Source organism: Rhinopithecus roxellana, chromosome 1, assembly GCF_007565055.1.
Source record: "Rhinopithecus roxellana isolate Shanxi Qingling chromosome 1, ASM756505v1, whole genome shotgun sequence".
Classification (NCBI taxonomy): Eukaryota; Metazoa; Chordata; class Mammalia; order Primates; family Cercopithecidae; genus Rhinopithecus; species Rhinopithecus roxellana.
Window position 1 is genome coordinate 28275840 of NC_044549.1, and position 17232 is coordinate 28293071.

The window sequence follows — 17232 nt, forward strand, 5'->3', positions numbered from 1 at the left end:
GATGTGCTACTAGTGGTAGAGACCATTCAAACTACAAAGTAGTTTCTACTTGATTTCAATTGTTTTATAATGGAAGATACTGGAGAACATTTGAATGTTAGTATGTTTTAAATTTATTTTACAAAACTTGGAAAATTAAATTGTTTAAGTTAATTTACATACAAAGGTACTGGCACTGTTCTTTTCCACAAAGACAATAGTGCTTAAATCTTTGAAACCTTTTATTCATGAATAGAATATGCTGGCTGTTATAACCCAAGCTATTATAAATTCTTGAGAGTGCACCATTTAAATTTCGTTTCTTCTCAAGTATTTATAAAAAGGAGTTAATCTTCATGATCATAGAGGATAATGTTGGGCCTAACAAGTTAAAAATATTAGAAGTTCTAGAGAAGAAGGAATCTGGGAAGTAAACCTAATACAGGCCTCTGAGGAGGACTCACCTCTACACCACAGAGAGACAGGTGACCATCCTGACTGTCCATGTGTACCTCGCTTTACTGTGCTTCACTTTATTGCACATCACAGATACTGTATTTTTTTTTACAAATTGAAGAACTGTGGCAACCCTGTGTCAAGTCTCTCAGCACCGTTTTCCCAGCAATATGCCCTCACTTCCTGTTTCTGTGTTAAATTTTGGTGATTCTTGTAACGTTTGAGATATTTTCATTATTACCATATCTGCTATGGTGATCTGTGACGAGTGATCTTTGTTGTTACTATTGTAATTGTTTTGGGGCACCACGAACTGCACCCATACAAAACTGCAAACTGAATTGGTAAAAGTTGTGTGTTCTGATTGCTCCATCCACTGGTCGTTCCCATTTTTCTCCCTCAGGCCTCTCGATTGTCTCAGACACAACAATATTGAAATTAGGCCAATCAGTTACCCTGTAGTGGCCTTTAAGTTTTGAAGTGAAAGGGTCTCATGTTTCCCACTTTAAATGAAAAACTAGAAATGATTAAGCTTATTGAGAAAGGCATGTTAAAAGGTGAGAGAGGCGAAAAGGTAGGCCTCTTACACTAGCAGCTAGCCAAGTTGTGAATGCAAAGGAAAAGTTCTTGAAGAAACTTAAAAGTACTACTCCAGTGAACACACAATGATAAGAAAGCAACACAGTCTTATTGTTGATACGGAGAAAGTTTGGTCTGGATAGATCAAACCAGCCACAACACTCCCTTAAGCCAAAGACTAATCCGGGGCAAGGCCCTAACTCTCTTCAATCCTCTGAAGCCTAAGAGAGATGAAAAAGCTGCAGAAGAAAAGTTTGAAGCTGACAGAGGTTGGTTCATGAGGTTTAAGGAAAGAAACTGTCTCTATAACATAAAAGTGCAAGGGGAAGCAGCAAGTGCGGATGGAGAAGCTACAGCAAGTTATCCAGAAGAGGTAGCTAAGACTATTGATGAAAGCAGCTACACTAAACAACATATTTTCAATGTGGACAAAATAGCCTTCAGTTGGAGGAAGATGCTATATAGGATTTTCATAGCTAGAGAGAAGTCAATGCTTAGCTTCAAAGAGCTTCAAAGGACAGGCTGACTCTCAGCTAAAGCAGCTGGTGATTTTATAAGATAAAGCCATTGCTCATTTACCATTCCAAAAATACCAGGACCCTTAAGGATTCTGCTAAATCTGTTTTGATTGTGTTCTATCAGTGCAACAGCCAAGCCTGGATGACAGCACATATGTTTACAGCAGGGTTTACTGAATATTTTAAGCCCACTGTTGAGACCTACTACTCAGAAAAAATGATTCCTTTCAAAATGTTACTGCTCATTGACTATGTACCTAGTCACACAAGAGCTCTGACGGAGGTGTACAAGGAGATGAATGTTGTCTTCATGCTTGCTAACACAGCATTCATTCTGTAGCCCATGGATCATGGAGTAATTTTGACTTCAAAGTCTTATTATTTAAGAAATACATTTCACAAGGCTACAGCTGCCATAAATAGTGATTATAGTGATTTCTCTGATGGATCTAGACATAGTCATTGAAGACCTTCTGGAAAGATTCACCATTCTCGATGCCATTAAGAATACTGGTGATTTGGCCAGACATGGTGGCTCACACGTATAATCTCAGCACTTGGGAGGCCAAGGCAGGAGGATCACTTGAGCCCAGGAGTTTGAGATCATCAGCCTGGGCAACATAGTGAGACTTTGTCTCAAAAAATATATATTGGTGATTCATTGGGAGGAGGTGAAAATATCAACATAACAGGAGTTTGGAAGAAGTTGATTCTACCTCTCGTGGATGACATTGAGGGATTCAAGCTATCAGTGGAAAGAATAACTGTAGAAGTGGTAGAAATAGCAGGAAAACTGAAATTAGAAGTGGAGCCTGAATAGATGACTGAATTGCTGTAGTCTTACAATGGATACTTGAACAGATGAGGAGGAGTTGCTTCTTGTGGATGAACAAAGAAACTGGTTTTTGAGATGGAATCTACTTCTAATAAAGATGCTGTGAACATTGTTGAAATGACACCAAAAGATTTAGACCTTTATGTAAACTTCATTGATAAAGCAGTGATGGGGTTTAAGAGGATGATTCCAGTTTTTTGTTTTTGTTTTGTTTTTGTTTTTTGAGATGGAGTCTTGCTGTATCACCCAGGCTGGAGTGCAGTAGCAAGATCTCAGCTCACTGCAATCTCTGCCTCCCGGGTTCACGCCATTCTCCTGCCTCAGTCTCCCAAGTAGCTGGGACTACAGGCCCAGCTAATTTTTTTGTATTTTTAGTAGAGACGGGGTTTCACCCTGTTAGCCAGGATGGTCTTGATCTCTTGACATTGTGATCTGTCCGCCTCAGCCTCCCAAAGTGCTGGGATTACAGGCATGAGCCACCGTGCCCGGCCTGATGCCAGTTTTGAAAACAATGTGTAAAATGCTATCAAACCACATCTCCTGGTACATACAGATCTATCTTTTGTGAAAGGAAGAGTCAATGCATTAAATTTCCTTGTCATCTTATTTTTTATTTATTTATTTTTTTGAGATGGAGCTCGCTCTGTCACCCAGGCCAGAGTGCAGTGCTGGGATCTCAGCTCAGTGCAACCTCTGCATCCCAGGTTTAAGTGATTGTCCTGCCTCAGCCTCCTGAGTAGCTAGGATTACAGGTGCATACCACCATGCCTGCTAATTTTTGTAATTTTAGTAGAGATGGGGTTTCACCATGCTGGCCAGGATGGTCTTGATCTCCTGACCTCGTGATCCACCCACCTCAGCCTTCCAAGGTGCTAGGATTACAGGTGTGAGCCACCGCGCCTGGCCTGCTTGTCATCTTATTTTAAGAAATTGCCACAGCCACCCTGATTCGGCAACCACCACCTTGATCTGTCAGCACCCATCAACATGGAGGCAAGACCCCTCAGCAGCAAAGAGTAAGACTTACTGAAGGCTCAGATGATCACTAGCATTTTTAAAATATAAGATATTTTAAAATTTAGTACATACCTCTTTTTTTTTAGTAATAATATTATTTGCATACTTAATATAGTACAGTATCGTGTAAATCTAATTTTTGTATGCACTGGGAAACCAAAAAGTTGGTGTGACTTGCCTTATTGTGATACTCACTTTATTATGGTGGTCTGGAGCTGAACCCGTAGTATCTCCAAGGATTGCCTGTCTTTACCTTGGTCATTCTCAAGTGTAGCTGCATATTAGAACCCCCAGGGAAGTTTTTAATTCCTCCCATTGCCCAGGCCTTTCCCAAGATATTTTAATTTAATTGCTTGGGGATGGGGCCTGGGCATTGATAGTTTTAAAACTATTCCCAGGTATTTCTAATGTGTAGTCAGACTTGACAGTTGCATTGCTTGAACATACCTAGTGCTGTCGCAGCCTGTTCTGTGTTGGGTACTGTTTGTATCTGCTTTGGTTTGTGTCCTCCTAGGTTGGAACTCTTCTGTCACCGAGGAGCTCATCACATATTTAATATAATCTCTCCATCAAGACTTAGCTTTTCCAGCCTAAATAGTCCTACTTCCTGCAGTCTTCAGGACTTGTTTTCTAGGTTCTTCGCTATTCTGGTCACTCCCCTTCCTGGAATTGCTTGTTTGTCACTATCACTCTTAAACAGGGTACTTTCAGGACTGAGCCTATCATTCTAGATGTCTGAGGCCCAGCAGAGGATGCAGAGAATACAGTAAAGCTGTAACTCCATGGTTCTGTACATGACACTTCTGTTATTGGTGGCTAAGATTACATTAGTTTTTTTGGCAGTCATGTCACACTGTTGACTCATGTGGAGCTCAAAGTCAGCTCAAGCCCTTAGTTCCTTTTCAAGTACATAAACGACTTAAATCAGGCCTCTCCTTCCCCATACTTACATGGCTCCCCTCCCCACCCCCCCTTTTTTGCCAGGATTTACATTTTTCCTTTTGAAACATAAGAGGAAAACGCAGTGGACCAGTTATTCCACACAGGGAAATAATACATCCAAACTGAATGCCAGAAATGTATTACATGTATATAGCAACAATTTTAAAGAATGATCCAGGCCCTTCATTTGGATCCACAGTTAAATATATTCTTATTTCAGTTCATCTTTCCAGTGTGCCTTTTGATTCATTACTCAAAACTCGCTGTTTAGAGTTAAGAATTTACTTGACTACGTAGCTTGTTTTAATGTTTGTATTCAGTACTTGGTGAGATGCCTTTTCACAATCAAAATACATTATAACCATTGCATTCTCCTGAACTATTGGCATGCCACCTTTATTTTAAAAGGAAATGTGTTGTATCTGTCATGACATTCTTGATTAACAACAGAAGACAATATTTTGCGAATAAGCAGGTGATTTGTGTATAGTTCACTACCATCAAGCCCAGAACCCAAATCTAACTCTGCTGGTCCCCACTTCAGTACTCTTTGTATCCAACCTCAATAGCTGATGCAATTTGTCATTTAGGATAAGACTTCAAAGAAAACTAAAAGGAAACAGAAGCTTCCATGGATTCTTCACTTTCTTTTTTTTTGGGGGGGGGGGGGCATTTAATATTAAACCCCATAGCATTTTAACATATAGCTCAGTCATGGATTTGTTAGTCACTCAGTGTTCTGCCCAGAGCAATAAAAAGAGGAGTAAAATAACTAGTCAACATTCCTAAGTCAACTGCAGAGAATAGTTTTCTTAGGAATTAGGGCATCCAAATTTTTACTTTCCTTAGAGAGTTAGATATCCCTTCCTCCTCCTATCACCCTCTCACCACCCAAACACACAGTTGATGGTTCAGTAATATCATTTTGCTCTTAATAAATCACAGTATGAGAACTTTTGTATATAAAGGGAGAGGCATATATGTTCCATCTCCTCATTTTGCAGATGAAGAAATGGAAGCACAGGAAGTGAAGCCTTGCTGTAGCCGTAGTGCTTAGCCAGGATTCTTAGTACATAAGACGTGCTTAGTAATTACGTGGATACTGAGCAGCTTTCTTCAGTACTGTTTTCTTCTTCACATAGGAATTGGATTTTACCTTTCTTGTCTCCAGGCTTTGCTCTTGAATACTCATTGTCTTAACTGTTGAAAATGGAACAGATTTTTCAAGAATACTTATTAATTTTGAAAATCTCCAATGATATAGTAAAAGTGCAGATAACCAGGTTTATTTTTCCTGCTCTTGACTTATAAGAAAATAAGCTCTTTTTCTCCTCTTTAGAAATTGATTTTAAATAGTTGTGGTTGGAAAAAGAGGAGTTTCTAAAGAATTAATAGCCTAGGGTCAGTTTGTATACATATATAACCCAAATGTTCACATCTTTGTTTGGGTCCTGTTAGAAATAATGTTCACAGCAATGCTTATCCTAATATATGGTGAGACCCGTGGTCGACAGTGGGAGATTTAATTATGTTCACTATATTGTACTTACTAAAGCAAGGAAGTATACTTTAATATATTTTAAAATGGTTTGCAATAGCAGATGTTTGAAACAACAAGGCTTCAGAAGTAAAATTAGTCAACCAGACTGGGCTATTCCTTCAGCCTTTTGGTTAATACAGGTTGATTGTGTTCCTTCATAGTTTGGAAGCCCCTGGTTTTATTAACCTGAGGTTGGCATACTATCATCATAATACCATGTGATGCTACACTTTTGAAACATCCTTTGCTTTCTGTACCCCAGTATTTCCAAGAGTCTGTTTCCTATTTTGTAGGATATTTTATATTACTCAATTAATATTGGTTATATTTTTACATGGCTATTTCTCTCTTTTTAAAAATGTTTTATTTTGAATTTTTGAGGGTACCTTGTAGATACATATATTTATGGAGTATATGGGATATTTTGATATAGGCACACAATGTATAATAATCACATCAGGGTAAATGGGGTATCCATCACCTCAAGTCTTTATCCCTTGTGTTACAGACAATCTGATTATACTCTTTGAGTTATCTTTAAATGTATGATTAAATTATTATTGACTGTAGTCACCATGTTGTGCTATCAACTACTAGATCTTATTCCTTATAACTACTTTTTTGTACCCATTAACCATCCCCACTTCCCCCTCAACTCTCTGGTAACCATCATTCTACTCTATCTCCAATGGTTCAGTTGTCTTAATTTTTAGCTCCCCCAGATTAGTGAAAACATATGATGTTTGTCTTTCTGTGCCTGGCTTATTAACTTAACATAATGACCTCCAGTTTCATCCGTGTTGTTGCAAATAACAAGATCTTATTCTTTTTTTTTTTTTTTTTTTTTTGAGATGGAGTCTCACTCTGTTGCCCGGGCTGGAATGCAGCGGCACTGTGTTGGCTCACTGCAACCTCTGTCTCCTGGGTTCAAGCAATTCTGCCTCAGCCTCCTGAGTAGCTGGGATTACAGTTGCCCACCACCATGCCTAGTTAATTTTTATATTTTTGGTAGAGACAGGGTTTCACCGTGTTGGCCAGGCTGATCTCAAACTCCTGACCTAAGGTGATCCACCCATCTCAGCTTCCCAAAGTGCTGGGATTACAGGTATGAGCCACTGGGCCCGGCCAAGATCTTATTCTTTTTTAAGACTGAATAGTATTCCATTGTGTATGCGTACCACATTTTCTTTGTTCATTCATCTGCTGATGGACACTTAGGTTGCTTCCAAATCTTGGCTATTGTGAGTAGTGCTACAATAAACACGGGAGTGCAGGTATCTATTTGATATATTGATTTGCTTTCTTTTAGGTAGTATATATCTAGCAGTGGGATTGCTAGATCATGTGGTAGCTCTATTTTTAGTTTTCTGAGGAACCTCCCAACCGTTCTCCATAGTGGTTGTACTAATTTACATTCCCACCTGCGACGTACAAGGGTTTCCTTTTCTCCGTATCCTTGCCAGCATTTGCTGTTGCCTGTCTTTTGGATAAAAGCCATTTTAACAGGGGTGAGATGATACCTCATTGTAGTTTTTATTTCCATTTCTCTGATGATGAGTGATGTTATGTACCTTTTTATATACCTGTTGCTGTTTGTATGTCTTCTTTTGAGAGATGTCTAGTCAGATCTTTTGGCCATTTTAAAATTAGATTATTTGATTATTTTTCTTTAGAGTTATTTGAGCTCCTTATATATTCTGGTTATAAATCCCTTGTTAGATGGACAGTTTGCAAACATTTTCTCTCATTTTGTGGGTTATCTTTTCACTTTGCTGATTGTTTCCTTTGTTGTGCAAGGAACTTTTTGACTCGATGTGATCCTATATGTCCGTTTTCCCTTTGGTTGCCTGCGCTTGTGGGGTATTACTCAAGAAATCTTTGCCCACTCCAAAGTCCTGGTAAGTTTCTCCAATTTTTTTCTTTTAGTAGTTTCATAGTTTGAGATCTTCGATTTAAGTCTTTAATACATTTATCCATTTTGATTTTATTTTTGTATATGGTGAGATATATGAGTCTAGTTTCATTCTTCTGCATATGGATATCATTTTCCCAGGACCGTTTATTGAAGAGACTCTCCTTTCCCCAGTGTATGTTCTTGACATCTTTGTCAAAAATGAGTTCACCATAGATGTATGGATTTGTTTCTGGGTTCTCTGTCCTGTTCTATGTCTATGTCTGTTATGCCAGTTCTGTGCTGTTTGGTTACTATAGCTCTGTAGTGTAATTTGAAGTCAGTTAAGGTGATTCCTCCAGTTTTGTTCTTTTTTGTTCAGGATGAGTTTGGGGCTAGTCTGGGTCTTTTGTGGTTCTATATAAATTTTAGAATTTTTTTTCTATTTCTGTAAAGAATGTCATTGCTGTTTTGAGAGGGATTATATTGAATCTGTAGATTGCTTGGGTAGTAGGGACATTTTAATAATATTGATTCTTACAATCTTTGAACATGGAGTATCTTTTTATTTTCTTGTGTCCTTTTTGATTTCTTTTACCAATGTTAAATGGTTTTCATTGTAGAGATCTTTCACTTCTTCAGTTAATTCTATGTATTTAATTTAATTTTTGACTACTATAAATTGGATTACCTTTTTTACTTCTTTTCCAAATTGTTCACATATAGAAATGCCATTGTTGTCATATAGAAATGCTGCTGATTTTAGTACGCCGATCTTGTATCCTGCAAATATACTGAATCTGTTTTATCAGTTTTAATAGTTTTTGGGTGAATCTTTAGGGTTTTCCTAATATAAGATCATATCATCTGCAAACAAGGATAATTTGACTTCTTCCTTTCCAATTTGGGTGCCCTTTATTGCCTTTTCTTGTCTGATTGCTCTGGCTAGGACTTCCAGTACTCTTAACGGTGGTGAAAGTAGGCATCTTTGTCTTGTTCCAGATCTGAGAGGAAAGGCTTTTAGTTTTTTTCATCCTGTTGATATGATGTATCACATTGATTGATTTGCATATGTTGAGCCATCCTTGCATCCCCGGGGTAAATCCCACTTGATTATGATGAATGATTTTCTTAATGTGTTGTTGAATTCAATTTGTTAGTATTTTGTTGATGACTTTTGCATCAGTGTTCCTCAGGGATATTGGCCTATACTTTTCTTTTTTTGATGTGTCTTTATTTGGTTTTGGTATCAGGGTAATACTGGCCTTGAAGAATGAGTTTGGAAGTATTCCCATCTCCTCTCTTTTCTGGAATAGTTTCAGTGGCTTTCGTATTAGTATATTTGGTAGAATTCAGCAATGAAACCATCAGGTTCCAGGCTTTTCTTTGCTAGAAGACTGTATTATGGCTTTGATCTCATTACTTGTTATTGGTCTTTTCAAGTTTGGGCTTTCTTTATCATTCAATATGGGTAAGTTGTATGAGTCTATGTGTCTAGGAAATTATCCATTTCTTCTAATTTTCCAATTTATTGGTATGTAGTTGGTCATAGTAGCCTCTAGTGATTCTTTGAATTTCTGTGGTGTTGGTTGTAACGTCCTTTTCATCTCTTATTTTATTTATTTGATTATTCTCTTTTTTTGTTAGCCTAGCTAAAGGTTTGTCAATTTATTTATCTTCAAAAAAACCAGCTTTTCATTTATTGATATTTTGTATTGTTTTATTTATTTCAATTTCATTTATTTCTTCTCTGATCTTTATTTCTTTCTTTCCACTTTAGGTTTGGTTTGCCCTTGCTTTTCTGGTTCTTTAAGATGCATCAACATGTAGTTTATTTGAAGTTGTTCTTCTTTTGATTGTAGACACTTATAGCTATAAAATTCCCTCTTAGTACTGCTTTTGCCTGCATCCCATAGGTTTATGTTTCCATTATCATTTGTTTCAAGAAATTTTTCAATTTCCTTCTTAATTTCTTCCTTGACCCACTCATCATTCAAGAAGATATGTTTAATTTCCTGTGTTTAAGTTTCTTTTATTATTGATTTCTAGTTTTATTCCGTTTTGTGGTCAGAGAAAATCTTACTATTATTTTGAAAGTTTTAAGATTTGTTTTTTGGCCTAAGATATGGTTTATTTTTTAGAATGATCCATGTGCTAAGGAGAAGAATGTGTATTTTGCAGCTATTGGATGAAGTGTTCTGTGTATATCCATTAGGTCCATTTGATCTGTAGCACAGATTAAATCCAATGTTTCTTTGTTAATTTTCTGTCTAGATGATCTGTCCAATGCTGAACTTGGGGTGTTGAAGTCTCCAGCTCTTATCCTATTGGTCTCTCTCTCTCTTTCTTTTTCTTTCTTCTCTCTCTCTCTCTCTTTAGCTCTAATAATATTTTATTTATGATCTGGGTATTCCAGTGTTGGATACATATGTATTTACAATTATTAGATTCTCCTGTTCAATTAACGATTTTATCATTATATAGTGATCTTCTTTGTCTCTTCTAGTTTTGGTCTTGAAACCTATTTTGTCTGACATAGGTATAGGCACTCCTGCTCCTTTTGTTTGGTTTCTACTTGCATGGATTGTCTTTTCCCCCTCCCTTTATTTTCAATATTTGTGTGTCTTTATATGTGAAGTATGTTTCTTACAGGCAACAGATCATTGGGTTTTTTTTTTTTTTTTTTTTTTTTAAGCATTTAGTCACTATATCTTCTGATGGGAGAGTTTAGTTCATTTACATCATATGTTATAATTGATAAGTAAAGACTTACTCCTGCCATTTTGTTATTTGTTTTGTGGTTTTGTGGTCCTCTTTTCTTTTTTTTCTTACTTTTCGTCTTCCTGTTAGTGAAGGTGATTTTTGCTGGTGGTATGTTTGAATTTATTGCTTTTTATTTTTTGTTTATCTGGTGTATGGTTTTAGGTTTGAGGTTACCATGAGACTTGCAAATTATATCTTAGAACCTATTATTTTAAACTGATAACAACTTAACACTGTTTGCCTTAACAAACAAGCAAAATGAGAACTATTAAAAACTGTATAATTTAATTTCATCTCCCTGCTTTTTAACATTTTGTTTTTTGTATTTATATCTTATTATATGGTATGTGTCTTGAAGAGTTGTTGTATTTTTGATTACTTCATATATTCGTCTTTCTACTTAAGATTGTTGTCTTTATATACCACAATTACAGTATTATGATATTTTGTGTTTTTCTTTGTACTCTTACTGTCAGCCGTGAGTTTTATTCCTTCAAATGATTTCTTCTTGCTCATAATCTTTTTCTTTCAGATTGAAGAACTTCCTTTAGCATTTCTTGTAGGACAGATTTGTTGTTGAAATTTCTCAGCTTTTGTTTGTCTGGAGGAGTCTTTATTTCTCCTTTATGATTGAAGGATTATTTTCACCAGATATACTATTCTAGTGTGAAAGCCTTTTGTCTTAAGCATTTTAAATATGTCACGCCACTGTCTCCTGGCCTGTGAGGTTTCCACTGAAAAGTCTGCTGCCAGACATATTGGAGCTCCATTGTATGTTATTTGTTTCTTTCCTCTTGATGTTTTTAGGATCCTTTCTTTACCCTTAACCTTTGAGAGTTTGAATATTAAATGCCTTGAGGTAGTCTTTGGGTTAAATCTGCTTGGTGTTATGTAACCTTCTTGTACTTGGATTTTGATATCTTTCTCTAGGTTAGGAAGTTCTCTGTTATAAACCCCTGGAATAAGCTTTCTACCCTTCTCTTTCTATCTCCTCTTTAAGTGCAGTAACTCCTAGATTTTCCTCTTTGAGGTTTTCCAGATCTTGTCGGCATGCTTTATTCTTTTTTTCTTTCTCTCTCCTCCGATCATGTTTTCAGAGAGCTTGTCTTCATTCTCACTAATTCTTCTGCTTGATCAATTCTACTATTTAGAGACTCTGATGCATTCTTTAGTTGGTGAGTTGCGTTTTTCAATTCCAGATTTTTGCTTGATTTTTTAAAATTATTTCAGTCTCTTTATTACATTTATATGATAGGATTCTGAATTTCTTCTCTGTTATTTTGAATTTATTTGAGTTTCCTCAAAACATATTTTGAATTCTCTGTCTGAAAGGTCACATAACTCGGTGGTCACATAACTCTGTCTCTCTGTGCTTGATCCCTGGTGCCTTAGTTTGTTTGGTGACATCACGTTTTCCTGGATGGTCTTGATGTTTGTGAATGTTCGTTGGTGTTTGGGCATTGAAAAGTTGGGTATTTACTGTAGCCTTTGCAGTCCAGGTTTGTTTGTACCTGTCCTTATTAAGAAGGCTTTTCAGGTATTAGAAGGGTCATGGGTATTGTGATCCATTTTTTGTTACAGTAGTTGTGTCTCTATTAGGGGGCACCTCAAGCTCAGCAATACTGTGGTTCTTGTAGATTTGTAGAGGTACTACCTTGGTGATCTTGGATAAGATCCAAAAGAATTCTCTGGGTTAGCAGGCAGAGACTGTTGTTCTCTTTCCTTACTTTCCCCCAAACAAGCGGAATCTCTTTGTCTATGCTGAGCTCTCTAGAGCTGGGGGATGGGTGACACAAACACCCCTGTGGCCAACACCACTGGAATTGTTCTAGGTCAGACCTGAAGCCAGCACAGCACTGGGTCTTGCCGAGGCCTGCTGTAACCACTGCTTGTCTACTGCCTATGTTTGCTCAAGGCCTTAGGGCTCCACAATCAGCAGATGGTCAAGGCAGGCAGTCTTGTGTCCTTCTGTTTAGGGTGGCAAATTCCCCAGGCCCTCGGTGGGTCCAGACATGCTGTCTGGGAACCAGAGCCTGGAGTCAGAAACCTGAGAGGTATACCTGGTACTCTATTCTACTGCAGCTAAACTGTCACTGAAACCACAAGACAAAGTCCTTCTCACTCTTCCCTCCCCTTTCCCCAGGCAGAGGAGTCTCTCTGTGTCCACAACCACCACCACAGGCCCATGGGGAGTAGTGCCAGGGTACCGCTGATGTTCACTTGAGGCCTCAAGCGCTCTTTAGTCAGCTTGTGGTGAATGTTGCCAAGCCTGGGTCTTACTCTTTAGGGTACTGGGCTCGCCTCTGGCCCAGGGTAGGTCAGAAATGGATGGCTATTTCTTTTATCTCGTATCCTAAAATACATTCCTGTTATCCTTTTATTATTTTCATGTCTCATAATGATGCTTTTAATCAGATGTTTTTAACAGGAAATAAAATTTGAATATATATACAACCATGATGAACCATGTATATGTGTGTGAACTATACAGAATTGTACAGTTGAAAACTGTAATGTGTGACAAATAGACAAAGTATAATTACTAGTAGAATTAGTTAATTCTTGAGTGGTACTTATGAAGTAGTCATATTAATTTGATAACAGAAATAAGATATCGGGAAAAAACCCATCACATTGGGAAACAGAGATTCAATACACATGCTTTTTGTTGTAGAATTTTAAAATGTAGACATTTAAAACCCTAACCTCTCAAAATTATTATTCAGAGATTGCTTATAGACATATCTTCTATAGCTTCCAACAAATTATTTTGTACATGGCACATTGCAACAGTCATTTTCCTATTTTTTTCTTTGTTACTGTTTTTATTATTACTGTTAAGAGACTGAGTGGAGCTCAGTAAACTTTAGAAAGAATACTGTATACCTGAAATTCAGGAATTCAGGGTCAACATACATACCGTGTTTTTTTTTTTTTTTTTTTTTTTTTGGAGACAGAGTGTGGTTCTGTCGCACAGGCTGGAGTACAGTGGCGCAATCTCGGCTCACTGCAAGCTCCACCTCCCCGGTTCACGCCATTCTCTCGCCTAAGCCTCCCTAGTAACTAGGACTACGGGCGTCTGCCACCATGACCGACTAATTTTTTGTATTTTTAGTAGAGACGGGGTTTCACCGTGTTAGCCAGGATGGTCTCGATCTCCTGACTTCATGATCCACCCGTCTCGGCCTCCCAAAGTGCCGGGATTACAGGCATGAACCACTGTGCCTGGCCTTTTTTTGTTTTGTTTTGTTTTTTTGAGATGGAGTCTTTCTCTCTGGACAGGCTGGAGTACAGTGGCTCAATCTCGGCTCACTGCAACCTTCGCCTCCTGGGTTCAGGCGATTCTCTTGCCTCAGCCTCCCGAGTAGCTGGGACTGGAGGCACACAGCACCACGCCCAGGTAATTTTTGTATTTTTAGTAGAGATGGGGTTTCACCCTTTTGGCCAGGATGGTCTTGATCTCTTGACATCATGATCCACCTGCCTCGGCCTCCCAAAGTGCTAGGATTATAGATGTGAGCCACCGCGCCCTGCCCATGTGTTATTTTTTAAACAGTGAACTTAAAAACCTCTAAAAATTTTGTATATATATGAATACTTTAGCAACCAGTATTCATAAGAAGTAACAGTTATAGCGTAACTGTGAATGACAAAGGCTGTTACTAGAATTATTATTATTGTACTTCATATGTAGAAAGCTCCCCCCGACAAAAAAAGGATGTCAAGTGACTATCCAATTAGGCCCAAGTTAACCTAAATATACATGTTACTTATATATATAAATAGAATATAGTTCTTCCTTATTCTCTGTGAAGGATTGGTTCTAGGACCCCTGTGGATAGCAAAATCTGAAGATCCTCAGGCCCCTGATATTAAATGGTGTAGTATTTTCATATAACCTATTCATGTCCTCCCATATTCTTGAAATCATTCTAGATTACTTCTATTACTTAATACATTGTAAATGCCATGTAAATCATTGTTATACTGTATTTTTTATTTGTATTTTTTATTGTCACCTTTTATTTATGTTTAATTTTTTCAGGCTATGGTTGGTTAAATCTGTGGATGTGAAAGCCCCATATCTGGCAGACTGACTGTATACTAGGTATTGGTCTAGGAGGGATAGGAGGAAAGTGCAAAGGCCCTGCAGGGAGAATACCAGAATACCTTGGAGAAACTAGAAAAATCTTATTACGGCTGGAGTTTAGAAATGAGCGTGAAGAGTGGCATGATGTGGGTGGAAACCGGACTATGTGGGATTTTGTGTGCTTTGATATAAGGATTACTATAAGCACAGTAGTAGCAGTGAAAAGTTTTAAGCTAAGGAGTGAGGTGTTTGGATTTGCATTTTGTAAAGATCAGTCTCTTTGCTATAGCAGGAATGCTTTCGAGGAGGGGACAAGTAGAGCTACAGAAATCAGCTAGGAGACTGGTATATTGGTGTTTCAATGAGCTAGCTGTGTTGAGGATGGGAAGAAGTGGACTCATTGATCATGTATTTAAGAACTTGAGTTAATGGTGTTTTATAATCTAGTATATATGAGAGTAAGAACGAGTAAACCAGACAACAGCTTGAGCATCTGGGTGCATTGGATGATATACTGACGTCTTAAGTCCGTTCAGGCCGTTAGAACAAAATACCATACACTGGGTAACTTATAAACAACAGAAATTAATTTCTCATACTTCTAGAGGCTCAGAAGTCCAGGATCCAGGCATATAAGGTGTCTGGTGAGGGCTCATTTCCTGGTTCATAGATGGAATTTTTTTGATGAGTCCTTATATTGTAGAAAGAGCAAGGCCGCGCTCTCTGGGACCTCTTTTTTAAGGGCCCTAATCCCATTCATGGGTACTCTACCATCATGATCTAATCACCACCTCAAAGGTTCAACTCCAAAATCCATAACCTTGGGGGCTGGGTTTTCAACCTGGCAAGGAACACATTCAGACCATAGCAAGTGACAACTACTGAAACGGAAAGAGATCCAAGGGAAGCAGATTTGGGAGCTGTAAGGGAAAATACTGTGTTTCAGTGGTTGAGCTTGAAATGCCTCTGAGATACCTGGATTGAGATATTCATTTAAAAGTAAAGTATGCATGGACTTCAGAAGAGTGGTATGGGCTTAAAATACAAATTTGGCAATCATTGGCATATATTAATTGAAGCCTTCAGAATGAATAAGACCAGATTAGGAGGAATGTAGAGCTAGTAAAAGCTCTACTTGGTAACCCTGGCCTGAGGCCCTTCAGAGGAGACAGTCCCCACCCGTGGAATGAGAACAGTAGGAGAAGCACATGCTACTCACCTGCTTTTGTTTTGTTGTTGTTGTTGTTGTTGTTGTTATTGTTTAAAAAAGTTTTTTAACTAAACTTTTTATTTTGAGATATGGATTCACATGTCGTTATCAGAAATACAGGTTGAGCATCCCAGATCTGAAAATTTGAAGTCCAAAATGCTCTGAGATTCAAAAGTTTTTTAGTGCCAACATGATTCTCAAAAGAAATGCTCACTGGAGCATTTCAGATTTTGGATTTTTGGATTCGGTATGCTCAAATTGTATAATGTAAATATTCTAAAATGAAAATATTCAAAATCTGAAACACTTCTGATCTAAAGCATTTTGGACATTTTGGAAAAGGGTTACTCAGTCTGCAATGCAGAGAGATCCCACGTGCCCTTTACCCAGATTTTTATGATAGGTGCATATTCAGTTTTTGTTTTTGTTTTTGTTTTAAAAGAAACTTCCAAATGATTTTCCAGAATGGCTGTGTTTTCATTCCCACCAGCAATATATGAATGATCCAGTTTCTCTGTATCCTCAACAGCATTTGGTGCTGTCATTGTATGTGTGTGTGTGTGTGTGTGTGTGTGTGTGTGTTTAAACAACTTAAGCTGTTTCAGTAGGTATATGGCGATCTCATTGTGGTTTGAATTTGCATTTTTGTGATGGCTAATAATACTGAACATCTTTTCATGTTTATTTGTCATCTGTATCTCTTTTGGCAAATTGTTCATGTATTTTCTCCCTTTTCTAACTGGAATTTTTCTTACTGTTGAATTTTGAGTGTTCTTTATATATTATTGATACTAGAACCTTGTTATATATGTGGGTTGCGTGTATCTTCCTCATCTGTAGCTGGTCTTTTCATCATCTTCTTAGGGTATTTGGAAAAGCAGAAGTTTCAAATTTCGAAGTCCAAATTTCTAATTTTACCTTTTATGGATCATGCTTCTGGTGTCAAGTCCAAAACTCAAATTTAACTAGCTCTAGATTCTAAGATTTTCTTGCGGTTTTCTTAAAATTTTATAGTTTTGCATCTTACATTTAAGTCCATGACTCATTTCAAGTTAATTTTTGTATGAGTTGGTCTCAAGTCAAAGTTCTTTTTGTGCCTGTGTAAGTTCACTCGCTGTAGCACAGTTTGTGTGAAAAGGCTATCCTTCCTTCATTGAATTCTCTTGCACCTGGGTTAAAAAGAAGACAGGCATATTTGGTGAGTTTCTTTCTGGGTTCTCTATGCTGTTCTATTAATCTGTGTGTCTGATCGTCCACCAATACTACACATTCTTGATTACCATAGCTATTTAAGTATTGAAATCAGTACACTGACTCCTCATACTTTATTCATTTTTTCTTTCAAATTGTTTTAGCTAGTCTAGTTCCTTTGCATGTCCATGTAGAATTTAGAATCTCGTCTATGTTGCTGT

General features: G+C 37.6%; 1 protein-coding gene across 7 annotated transcripts in view; it reads left to right on the forward strand.

The window, feature by feature from the left end:
- BBX (BBX high mobility group box domain containing) overlaps nucleotides 1–17232 on the forward strand; it is a 273615-nt gene that overhangs the window by 73034 nt on the left and 183349 nt on the right. The window lies entirely within an intron of this gene.